Source organism: Herpailurus yagouaroundi, unplaced genomic scaffold (assembly GCF_014898765.1).
Source record: "Herpailurus yagouaroundi ecotype Mexico unplaced genomic scaffold, PumYag 438, whole genome shotgun sequence".
In the NCBI taxonomy this organism is placed as follows: domain Eukaryota; kingdom Metazoa; phylum Chordata; class Mammalia; order Carnivora; family Felidae; genus Herpailurus; species Herpailurus yagouaroundi.
The window spans coordinates 791889-803623 of NW_024412655.1; the positions used below are offsets into that span (position 1 = coordinate 791889).

The 11735-nt window shown below is 46.8% G+C and overlaps 1 long non-coding RNA gene across 1 annotated transcript; it reads right to left on the reverse strand.

Moving 5' to 3' along the window:
- Positions 1-7039: 7039 nt before the first annotated feature.
- LOC121022793 (uncharacterized) lies at positions 7040-8120 on the reverse strand. Its single transcript, XR_005787113.1, has 3 exons — positions 8020-8120; positions 7548-7710; positions 7040-7408 (listed from the first exon to the last, which is right to left on the reverse strand). It is a non-coding gene; the product is annotated as an uncharacterized LOC121022793 (long non-coding RNA).
- Positions 8121-11735: the final 3615 nt, after the last annotated feature.

Consider the following 11735-nt stretch of genomic DNA (forward strand, 5'->3'; position numbering starts at 1 on the left):
GGGCGCGTACAGTGTGGGTCTCTGATACAGGGTGCAGATCCAGAATATACGAAGAGCCCCGTCAAGTCAACGAGAAAAGACAGTCCAGTTTTAACGAGGGGAAAGGTCTGGAGGAGGCACGTTACAAACAGAGAACTCTCACGGTCAGTAAGCTTGTGAGAAAGTGCTCGGTGTCATTGGCCACCGTGGATATGACAATAAAAATCACAAGGACGTGCCGTCGCACACTAGAATGGCAGGGGAAAAAAAGCCAGACGTATGATGTGAAAATACTCTCCCGGACTGCAGCCTGACGCTTCCTTCTCCCAACTGCGCATTTGAGGCGATTCTTCTGTGGAAGGCACAAGCTGAGGTTCTTTTTTTCTCGTCTGTGGTTGTTCAACAACAACCCGCTCCCGTTGTTGAAAAGACCATCTTTTCACCACTGGCTTGCTTTTGACCTTTTGTCAAAAAATCACTTGAGCGCCTTTTCTTTGTCTGTCTTTCCTTCCAGCGTCAACACACAGCCTCAGCCACTTTGGCTTTACGGCAAGTCACGAAATCGGGCTCTGTGAGCCCTTGAACTTTGTTCCTTCACAACACTGTTTTGGCTTCTCCAGTTCTGTCTGTATGTATGGATTTTAAAGTCAGCTTGTCTGTATCTACAAAAATAATCCTGCTGGGAATGTGATCGGGATGGTGCAGAATCCATACAATGATTTAGGGCAAACGGACATCTTCATGAAGTTAAGTCTTTGATCTATGAACGTAGGTGTATCTCTCCATTTATTTGGATATTCTTGGATCTCTTTCATCAGTATCTTGTTTTCAGCACATATTTTGTAAGATTCACAACTAAGTACTTCATGGCTTCTGGCGTATTTGGTAAGTGGTTCTGCTTAAAACTGTCATTTCCAGCTGTTCATTGTTAACGTGTAGAAATACAAGTTTTGTGTTTCCCTTGTGCAAAACCCCATTAATGCAAGGGTTTTTTTTCTTAATTTTCTTCAGAATTTCTGCATAGATAATTATCTTTTTTTTAAATTTAAATGTTTTTATTTATTTTTGAGAGAGAGAGAGAGAGAGAGAGAGAGAGAGAGAGAATGAGCAGGGGAGGGGCAGAGAGAGAGGGAGACACAGAACCAGAAGCGGGCTCCAGGCTCGGAGCTGTCAGCACAGAGCCCGACACGGGGCTCGAACTCATGAACCGCGAGATCATGACCTGAGCCCAAGTCGGGCACTTCACCGACGGAGCCCTCCAGGCACCCCCAGTCACGTTCAGCTCAAAATTCTCTTCTGTGACCACGGTCACGTAGAACTGTGATGTTTTGTTTCCAAATGTTGGTAGATTTCCTTGTCGACTTCCTGTCGTTTGCCTTTTGTTTGTTCCATCCCAGTGAGAAAAAGGTGCTGCGGAGGACCTCGGCTCCTTTACACTTGCTACGGTCTAGTTTATGGCCCAGAACATGATCTGTCACCGCAGATGTTCTGCTTGGAAGGAAGTGTGTTCTGTGATGAGGTGGACGTGTGCATCAGTCGGATCAGGACGCTGCTCTTCGGATTTCTGTGTCCTGGCTCCTTTCCGGTCTGTTCTGTTAATTACTGAGAGAGAGGTGTTAGAGCCTCCCTGGACAGTTGGTGGAATTTTCGATTTCTCCCTTCGGCTCCAGCGCGTGTTCTTTGAAGACTTCTTGTAAGGGGCGTATGCATTTAGAGGAGTGACCACCATGCCTGGGGGGCTCGGTCAGTTGAGCATCTGAGCTCAGGTCACGATCTCGTGGTTCATGAGTTCGAGCCCCGTGTCGGGCTCTGTGCTGACAGCTTGGAGCCTGGAGCCCGCTTCGGATTCTGTGTCTCCCTCTCTCTGCCCCTCCCCTGCTCATGCTGTGTCTCTCTCTCTCTCTCCCAAAAACATTAAAAAAAGAAGAAGAAGAAAAGTGGCGCCTAGGGCTCACAAAGAGTGAGAGTTTGGGAGGTGATGGGACTAGGTGGTGCCTACAAAGCTAATACTTTTTTATTTATTTATTTATTTTTAAAGCTTTTTTTTTTTCTTTTTCTTTCTTCTTCTTCTTCTTCTTTTTTTTTAATTTTTTTTCAACGTTTTTTATTTATTTTTGGGACAGAGAGAGACAGAGCATGAACGGGGGAGGGGCAGAGAGAGAGGGAGACACAGAATCGGAAACAGGCTCCAGGCTCTGAGCCATCAGCCCAGAGTCCGACGCAGGGCTCGAACTCCCGGACCGCGAGATTGTGACCTGGCTGAAGTCGGACGCTTAACCGACTGCGCCACCCAGGCGCCCCTCTTCTTCTTTTTTTTTTTTAAAGCAGGCTCATGCCCGGCGTGGAGCCCAACATAGGGCCCAAACTTATGACCCTGAGATCAAGACCTGAGCTGAGATCAAGAGTCAGACGCTTAACTGATTGAGCCATCCAGGTACCCCTAAAGCTTAGTTTTTTTTTTCTCTAGTAATCTCTACACCTAATATGGGGCTTGGACCCATGACCCCGAGATCAAGAGTTGCATGCTCTTTGGACTGAACCAGGCAGGTGTCCAAATACAGCTTTCAAAACTCACAGAACCATACATCCACAAAGACTAGCCATAGGGGCGCCTGGGCGACCCAGGTGGTTAAGCATTGACTTTTAACCTCCACTCAGGTCTTGATCTCAGGGTCATAAGTTCAGGCCTCACGTTGGGCTCTGCACTGGGTGTGAAGCCTCCTTTAAAAAAAAATTAGCCATAAATAACGAACTTCACAAAAAGTCTGTGACCCCAGGTTTGCAGACCAACTTTGGTGAGGCTCAATAAAATGTACGGGGCTGGGCAGCGCAGCCTGAGAGGAGGAGGTCCTAATTCTGTCCAGAGCCTCTGGCCAGTGAAGCTGTGATGTGCCACCTCTAAGGCTGGATGGGTCCTGAGAGGCCACTCCATCCTCCCGGGACTGAGGAGTAGGTCTATGACCCTCTAGGATAGGACAGAAGCTGGAGCCGTCACCCTGGTGGTGACACTTGAGCAGGTCTCGGGGCCAGTTTTGTAATCATTCGCCACAGAGTTTTATGGGACGCTTAAGACATTCACGATAATGTTCATTCGGCTCGCAAGAGTTGTTCAAAAGTTTAAGAATCTCTTCCTAATTAATAGAACAAGCAGACAGAATATCAGCAAAGCTATGGAAGAATCTCAACAACCACCAACCAAGCAGACATATTTGACATTATGGAACAGTCCATCCAACGGCAGAGAAATACGTATTCTCTTCAAATACACATGGAACTTCACCAAGATAGACCACATTCTGCATCGAAAAAAGAAGCTTAAGACATTTTTTAAAGAATGAGAATCATAAAAAGTATGTTCTCTGACCACAAAGGAATTAAACTAGAAATCAACAGAAAGATAACAGGGAAATCCCCCAGAATGTTGGAATTAACACAATTCTAAGTAATCCGTGGGTCAAATGAGAAATTATAAAATATTCAGAACTAAGGAAAATGAAGATACATCACATCAAAGTTTATAGGATAGAGCCAAAACTATGCTCAGAGGAAAATTCATAGCATTAGCTGCTCACTTTGAAAAGGACAGACTCGGGGCGCCTGGGTGGCGCAGTCGGTTAAGCGTCCGACTTCAGCCAGGTCACGATCTCGCGGTCCGTGAGTTCGAGCCCCGCGTTGGGCTCTGGGCTGATGGCTCGGAGCCTGGAGCCTGTTTCCGATTCTGTGTCTCCCTCTCTCTCTGCCCCTCCCCCGTTCATGTTCTGTCTCTCTCTGTCCCAAAAATAAATAAATGTTAAAAAAAAAATTTTTATAAAAAAAAAAGAAAAGGACAGACTCAAATTAATGTAAAATACCAGTTAGCAATCCAAAGAAGAAAAACCACATGATCATATTGACTGATGCAGAAAAGACATTTGACAAAATTCAACCTGCATTCACGATAAAAGTGCTTAGTGATCTGGAAATAGAAGGAACTCCCTCAACCCAACAAAGGCACCTTCAAACCGTATCGCCAGCATGACACTTTGTGGTGCAAGGCCGAGTGCCTTCCAGCTAAACTCAGAAGCAAGAATGTCCACTCCCACCTTTTTAAAAAGGTTTACTCATTTATTTTGATGCCGGGAGAGGGGCAGAGAGAGAGGGAGAGAATCCCAAGCAGGCTCTGTGCTGTCAGCACAGAACCCCACACGGGGCTCGATCTCATGATGATGAGATCATGACCTGAGCTGAAATCAAGGTTCTGACACTTAACTGAGCCAACCAGGCGCCCAACTCTCACCTTTTGTTCAATATTGTGCTGCCACTCTAGCTAGTGCAGTCAGGCAATAAAAATGTAAATAAAAGACATCCAGATTGGAAAGGATGTCCCTGTGTACCGATGACACAACTGTCTAAGCAAACCCCCAGGGAATCTACAAAAGCTCTTGGAACTAATAAGTCAGTTTAACCAGATAGCAGGATGCAAAGTCAACACGCAAGGATCAATTATATCTTGGTATACCAGCAGTAAACAATTGGAAGCCAAAATTAAAAAGTAAAAACACGTGGAGGGCCTCGGTGGCTCCAGTTAAGTGTCCCACTCTTGATTTTGGCTCAGGTCAAGAGCTCGAGGTTCGTGAGATGAGACCCAAAGCGTGCTCTGCACTGGCGGAGCGAGCCTGCTCAGGATTCTCTCTCTTTCTCTCTCACGATAAACATTTTAAAAATTAAAAAAAAAGTAAAAACACATTACCATTTACAACAGCTATAAAAATACACGAAATATGTTTAAATCTAAAAACATGTACAGGATCCATATGCTGAAAACTACAAAATATTGGTAAAATAAATAAAAGAAAACCTAAATAAATTGGGAGATATATCTTGTGCACAAATGAAAGGACAGTCTTTTCAGTAAGGGGCACTGAGACAATCGGATGTTCACATGTACCCCCCCCAGCCCCTTGATCTAATGCTAACACTACATAAAAACTAACTCAGAATGAATCATAGATGTAAATGTAAAATGTAAGGCTATAAAAATTTTGGAAATATGGGGAACATATTTGTGACCAGGGATTTGGCAAAGAATTTTTTTCAAGTTTTTATTTATTCATTTAAGTAATTTCTACACCTAACATGGGGCTCAAACTCACAACCCCAAGATCAAGAATCACATGCTCTTCTGACTGAACCAGCCAGACACCCCTTGCAAAGAGTTTGTAGACATGACACCAAAAGCATGGTCTACAAATTAAAGCAAAAATAAGCTGGACTTCATTAAAATTTGAAATTTCCACTCATAGAATGTAAGAAAATATCAGCAAATCCTATTTTCAGCAAGCAGTTTCTATACAACATATATAAAGAACTCTCAGGGCTCAGCAATGACATCACAAGAAAGAAAACTCCAGATAAACAACCCTTATGAATATGTGTATACAAAACTCTTCCACAAAATATGAGCAAACCAAATCTAACAGCATTTTTTAAAGGATTATGCACTATGACCAAGCGGGGATTTGCTCCAGGAATGCAAGGGTGATTCAACAGACAAAACTCAATGTAATATATCACATTAATAGAACAGAGGGTGGAAATCCATTTAGTAATCTCAACCGATGTAGAAAAAGCATTTGATAAAACCCAATACCCTTTTATGATAAAAAGACTCCATAAACTACAAATAGAAAGAAACCTCCCGAAATGATAAAGGACATCTTTGAAAAACCCACAACGAGCATCGGACTCAATAGTGAGAGATGGAAAGCGTTTCCCCTAGGATCAAGAATAAGACAAGGACACCCACTTCTGCTTCTCTGTATCATGTTCTGGAAGTTCTACCCAAACAATTAGGCAAGAAAAAGAAAGAAAAGGTATCCAAGATTGGAAAGGAAAAAGTAAACGATTTCTCTGTGCCGATGACATGATCTAATGTATAGAAAATCTAACAAAACAAAACCCTCACCCTCACCCTCAGCCTCAGCCTGTTACGACTAATAAATAAATCCAGCAAAGTTGTGGGGTATGATATCGACGTATAAAAACCAGTTATATTTCTATACACTAGCAACAAACAATCCAAAAATGAAATGAAGAAAATAATTCACTTGCAACAGCATCGCAAAGAAGAAACACTTAGAAAGAAATTTAACCATGAAGGTGAAAGCTGTGTTCACCGAAAGCTACAAAACATTGCCGGGGGGGGGGGGGGTTGGAGATTAAAGACAAGAATGAGTAAATCCAATGCGCGTGGCTTGGTAGACTCCATGTCATTAAGATGGCTTTTCTCTCCAAACCAACATACAGATTTGGTATGCTCCCTATCAAAACCCCAAGGGCCCCCTTTTTACAGAAATGGAAAAGTCACTCCTAAATTCATATGCAATTGTATGTAAGGAACCACAAATAACCAAGACAATCTTGAGAAAGAAAAGCAAAGTTGTAGGACTCAACTGCTCCTGATTTCAAAACTTACTGCAAAGCTACAGGAATCAAACCAGTACGGTTTTGATTTCTTATAGATCAATGGAATAGGGTTGAGAATTGAGATGTAGACCCCCACATTTATAATCAATTTGTTTCCAACCAGAGTGTAAGATTGTTCACTGGGGGAAGAAGAGTTTCTTCCACATGGTGTTGGGACAACTGGCCGCCCACATGCAAAACAGTGGAGTTGAACCCCTACCTCACACCACACACACAAAATAACTCAAAATGGATCAAAGATTTAAATATATGATCTAAAACTATAGAACTGTTAGAAGCAAATATAGGGGCAAATCTTCATGACTTTGAATTTGGCAATGGTTTCTTAATCCTAACACCAAAAGCACAAAGAAAACAAGTAAACAATTGGATTTCATAAACTTAACATCTTTTTTTTTAATCTTTTATTTATTTTTAAGACAGAGACAGAGCATGAGTGGAAATGAGGCAGAGAGACAGGGAGACACAGAATCCGAAGCAGGCTCCAGACTCTGAGCTGTCAGCACAGAGCCCGACACGGGGCTCGAACTCATGAACTGTGAGATCATGACCTGAGCCAAAGTCGGATGCCCAACCGACTGAGCCACCCAGGCGCCCCTAAACTTAACATCTTTTGTGCATCAAAGGACACTGTCAAGAGAGTGAAAAGGAAACTCAGAATGGGAGAAAATATCCACAAATCACATAGCTGATGAGCCTAGTATCCAGAATATATAAAGAACTCTTAGAACTCAGTAGCAAAATGACAGCCCAATTTTAAAATCAGCAAAGGACTTAACGGACATTTCTCCAAGGAAGGTACATAAATGGCCAAGAAGCACATGAGATGATGCTCAACATTATTAGTAATTGAGGAGATGTGACCCAAAACCACAGTTTGATGCCCTCCTAAAGTTGATCTAAGTGTGATGCAGTTCCGATCAACCCCCTGGCAGTATCTTCTTGTAGAACCTGACAAGTTGCCCTGAAGTTTAAATGGAAATACAAACGGTCACAATAGCTCAGACGTCCTTGAAGCAAAACAGGGACAGCATTTGATGTATTAGACAGTAAGACCTAAATGGTTACTGTGATTCAGACGGTGAATAATTAAGGCATCGCACCTGAGACGCCGCAGGAGTGAGATTCGGCCGCTGGCACATGGCAGAGAGCCCAGAAATAGACCTGAGCGTACGCAGATGGGCGACTTACAAATAAAACGCATCGAAGGGCAGTGGAGAAAGGATGGCCTCTGTAATAACTGACGCTGGGCAACTGGACAGCCATCTAGACAAAAATGAAATTACTACCTCACGTCACACACAACATAAATTCCAGGTCTCGTTTGGGACTTGAAATAACGAAGCTTTGGGAGGTGATATATGGGAGGTGTCTTATCTTGCACAGGAGACGGAAATGCAACAAAATACTCTAAGTTCCACCTCATTAATATTAGGACTGTTGCCTCCCTGTGTTCACCAACCCTAAACCATTCACGACCCTTTTGTAGTCCCCACCAGATCCCTGCTTTGAAAGACCCGTTTTAAAGCAATTGAGCCCTTATCCTGAATCCCCATAACCACTTCACTTTCATACCTCCTTTAGAATCATTACTAAGACTGTCAGCTAATGTCCGTCCTTGCCAGGCGCTCGATAACTCAGCTCTGTCTGACCAGCAGGTTTCCTGGGTGATCTGTGGGGAGAGCAGACCGCAGTCCTTATCTTTTTGAGATATATACTGAAATCCTTCAGATGAACGATGCGGTTTCTGAGAATGATACAAATTCGGCTCCAAAATTCATTTGAGAACAACAGAGAAAGTAGGGGTAGGTAAGATTGGTCATAAATGATCAACGCTGAGCAATGGTGCATAAGAGCTCATTATACTATTCTGTCTACTTTTGTGTGGTGTTAATTCCCCGTGATAATAAAAGCAAGTTGTTTTTCCCCCAGTCCTTAAGAGGGTATGTTCATTAAGACTAAAATAAGGTTACGTGATATCGCTGTGAGCGCCAGGCTGATAGCCTGAAAGTATGAAGCCAGCACCTGAATCAGGTTCCACGGTGCAATTGTGTGGCCGAGGGAAGGCAGGGAAGAGTAGAGGAGTGTAGGTTTGAGAGAGGATTCTCTTCAGTGCTTTCCTACAACGCCCCTAATGAGAACCAACGGTAGATACAATTAACTTGAAATTGACATTTAAATCTTGGTTGAAACAAAACCCCCCAAAAAGGAGTCGAGCTTGCTTTCTGCTCTTTGCTTATTCAGGGCATGAAACGGCGTCACACTGAGCTACGTTTCCAGCTTGGAACGCACCGCCTCCTACACTCACCCCGGGAAAATGAAGCTTCCTCTTCCTGCGAATCCTGGACCCTGAACTTGGCCATTATGAGGATCTCTGCACAGAGTGATGTCCCATCCGGGGCTTTGAATGGCTGTTCATGTAAGCGACATCTCTGTGCGTTTGTAACAAGGACTCGGCTGAGAGTGAAATGCTGGGGACCCGGGCTGGGGGGGGGTGCTCCCTGAAACCTGTGGGTTGGGAGTGGCACTTTGCAGGGCACCTGGCTGGTGCAACACTTGATCTTGGGGTTGTGAGCTTGAGCCCCCCACGGGGATGGAGATGACTTAAAACTTTTAAAAATCCTGGGGTGCCTGGGTGGCTCAGTCGGTTGAGCGTCAGACTTTGGCTCCGGTCATGATCTCACGGTTCGTGGGTTCGAGTCCCGCGTCGGGCTCTGTGCTGACAGCTCGAAGCCTGGATCCTGCTTCGGATTCTGTGTCTCCTTGTCTCTCTGCCCCTCCCAACTTGTACTCTGTCTCTCTATGTCTCTCAAAAAATAAATCAATGTAAAATAAAAATTAAAAAGAAGTTTTTAACATCTTTTATAAAGGTGGCATTTTGCAGTCGTGGCCTGTACCCCATGTTGTTTGTTTCAAAGTAGAGCACAGAACGGGAAGCGAAGCTTGAGGCAGCGCCACGTTTCTTAGGCGTCCTCCTTCCTGATTCCCGGCGCGGTGGTGGCATAGGCAGGGGTGTCTCGGTGGCGAGTCTCCACCCACGCGGGACAAACCCCCGCACAGCAGGTGTGGGAGGGCACAGGGAGGGGCCGTCCCTGGAGAAACCCTGGGCAGCGGAGAAGGCGGTAGAAACAAATATCCTGTGACAGGAGGCCTCTCCCTGGCCGCACCCTCCGTCTGTCCCTCTGAGCCAGTGACTGCTTGTGACTTCATGAAGCTGTGACCAGAGGCGCTCAGGGCCGAGGCTGTGACCCCAGAGGTGCAGCGGGAGGGAAGCCTCTGGGGTGACGGAGTGCAGGTGTTGTGTCCCGACTGTGGTGGTGGTTACACGAGCCAAGACCTGTGCCAAAATTCATTTTTTTGCTGCGCGTTAATTTTGCGGTAGATTTTGTAAACTTCAAGGTTAGTGTACTTTTGATAAACGGGAATATTTTTCTTAGGAAGCTATTCCCCGGGGGCTTGAGTGTTTGAGGCGCTGAGAAGTCTGACTGACACCAGTGTCGGGAGTGGGCGTGTTCCCGTGGACGCGACCGACCCGTGAACGGTGCGAAAGCACAGGGCGTTTTAATCTGCCGACTGCGTGCAGGAATAAGCCACAGCAGCTGCTTAAAAACACGTGTAAAGAAAGCAGCTATCACTACACGCCTGTTACAATGGCCCAAAACCCAAACGCCGGCAACCATGATGTGCGTCTCGTTCGGGGCCGGGAGGAGCGCGGATCGGTGCATTGGGAAAGTCTTGCAGTTTCTTACAAAAGTGACCGTCCCATCCAACAATCACGCGCTTTGTATTTATCCCAAAGAGCTGGAAATTGATGTCCACACAAAAGCCTGCACACGGTTATCACAGCTTTGTTCATAACTGCCAACCCTTGGGAGCGGCCAAGGTGTCCTTTGGTAGGTGGGTGGGTTAGCTGTGGTGCGTCCACACCAGGGACTATGACAGTGCGGTCGGTGCAAAGTTCAGGGACTGGGGACTGAAGGACGAGCAGCTGGGGCACAAGGAATTAGGGGCACTGAAGCCAGGACAGGCCAGAGCTGGATGCACTCATCGTGCATCTGCGAAAACCCTTGTTTACACACTGGGATGAGCGCTAAAGTAAATTATGTGACAGGCCATCAGAGCTAATGTTTGGACCGGGGACGCTCATCAGTTGTCCCGCAGGATGTTAGGGGCAGGGGGGCTGGGCCTGGGTCTGCTCCATACTTTCTGCTCAGTTTTTCTGTGACCCTCGAACTGCTCTTTTAAAAAGTCTACTAATTATTTTTCTTAAAATTTTTAATGTTTATTTTTGAGAGAGAGAGAGAGAGAGAGAGAGAGAGAGTGTGAGCAGGGGAGGGGCCGAGAGAGAGGGAAACACAGAATCCGAAGCAGGCTCCGGGCTCTGAGCTGTCAGTATGGAGCCAGACGTGGGGCTGGAACTCATGGACCTTGAGATCATGACCTGAGCCCAAGTCGGTCGCTTAATGGACTGAGCCCCCAGGCGCCCCTCTACTAACTATTTTTAAATGAATGTGAAAGCTGGCCGGCTCCCTTGGTGGCGCACCGCTCTTGATCTCAGGGTTGTGAGTTCGAGCCCCACCTTGGTGTGGAGATTACTTAAAAATGAAATCTTAAGAAAAAAAAAAAAAAAGAATGTGAAGTCTAACACAAGAACTCCTAGTTTATTGTAAGTCCGTTTACTGGACTCCTAATTTATGTTCACGGATGTCAGCAGTCCTGGTTCTAGAAGCCGAACCTGACCTAAACCCGAAACGAGGGAGCAGGAGTCACCCAGCTGCCATCTTTCTTCTGTCCCCTTTCCGCACCTCCACCTCCTGTCCGTCCTCGGAAAGTTCAGATGCAGGGCGCCCCGGGGGGCTCGACCCCAGCTCGGCCTGCAGCCGGCCTGGGCCTCTCCAGCGGAGTCCGCGCTTCGGGTGGACGGCCCCTGGTCCCGGCCTCCGCCCTCGTGCCGCCCCCCACCCCGCGCCCCTCTGCGCCCCTCTGCGCCCCTCTGCGCCCCTCTGCGCACTGAGGCTTTGCTCCTGCCGTTCCTCATGCAGGCCCGTCCCCCCCCCCCAACCCCCCACATCCCCAGCCGGCCGAGGGGCGCCGACGCGGCGCTGAGGGCGGGCGGGCCAGCCGGGGCGACAGCTGGGGGGGCGGCCCTGACCTTCCCGCGCGATCGATGGGGGCGCGGCCGGGCTGCGCGGAGCCGGGGCGGTGCCGAGCGCCCCCGGCCCGCCCCGCACGGACACTATAAAGGGGCGGCCGGGGCCCGGGCGGCGGCGGCAGCGCTCAGCACCCCCTGC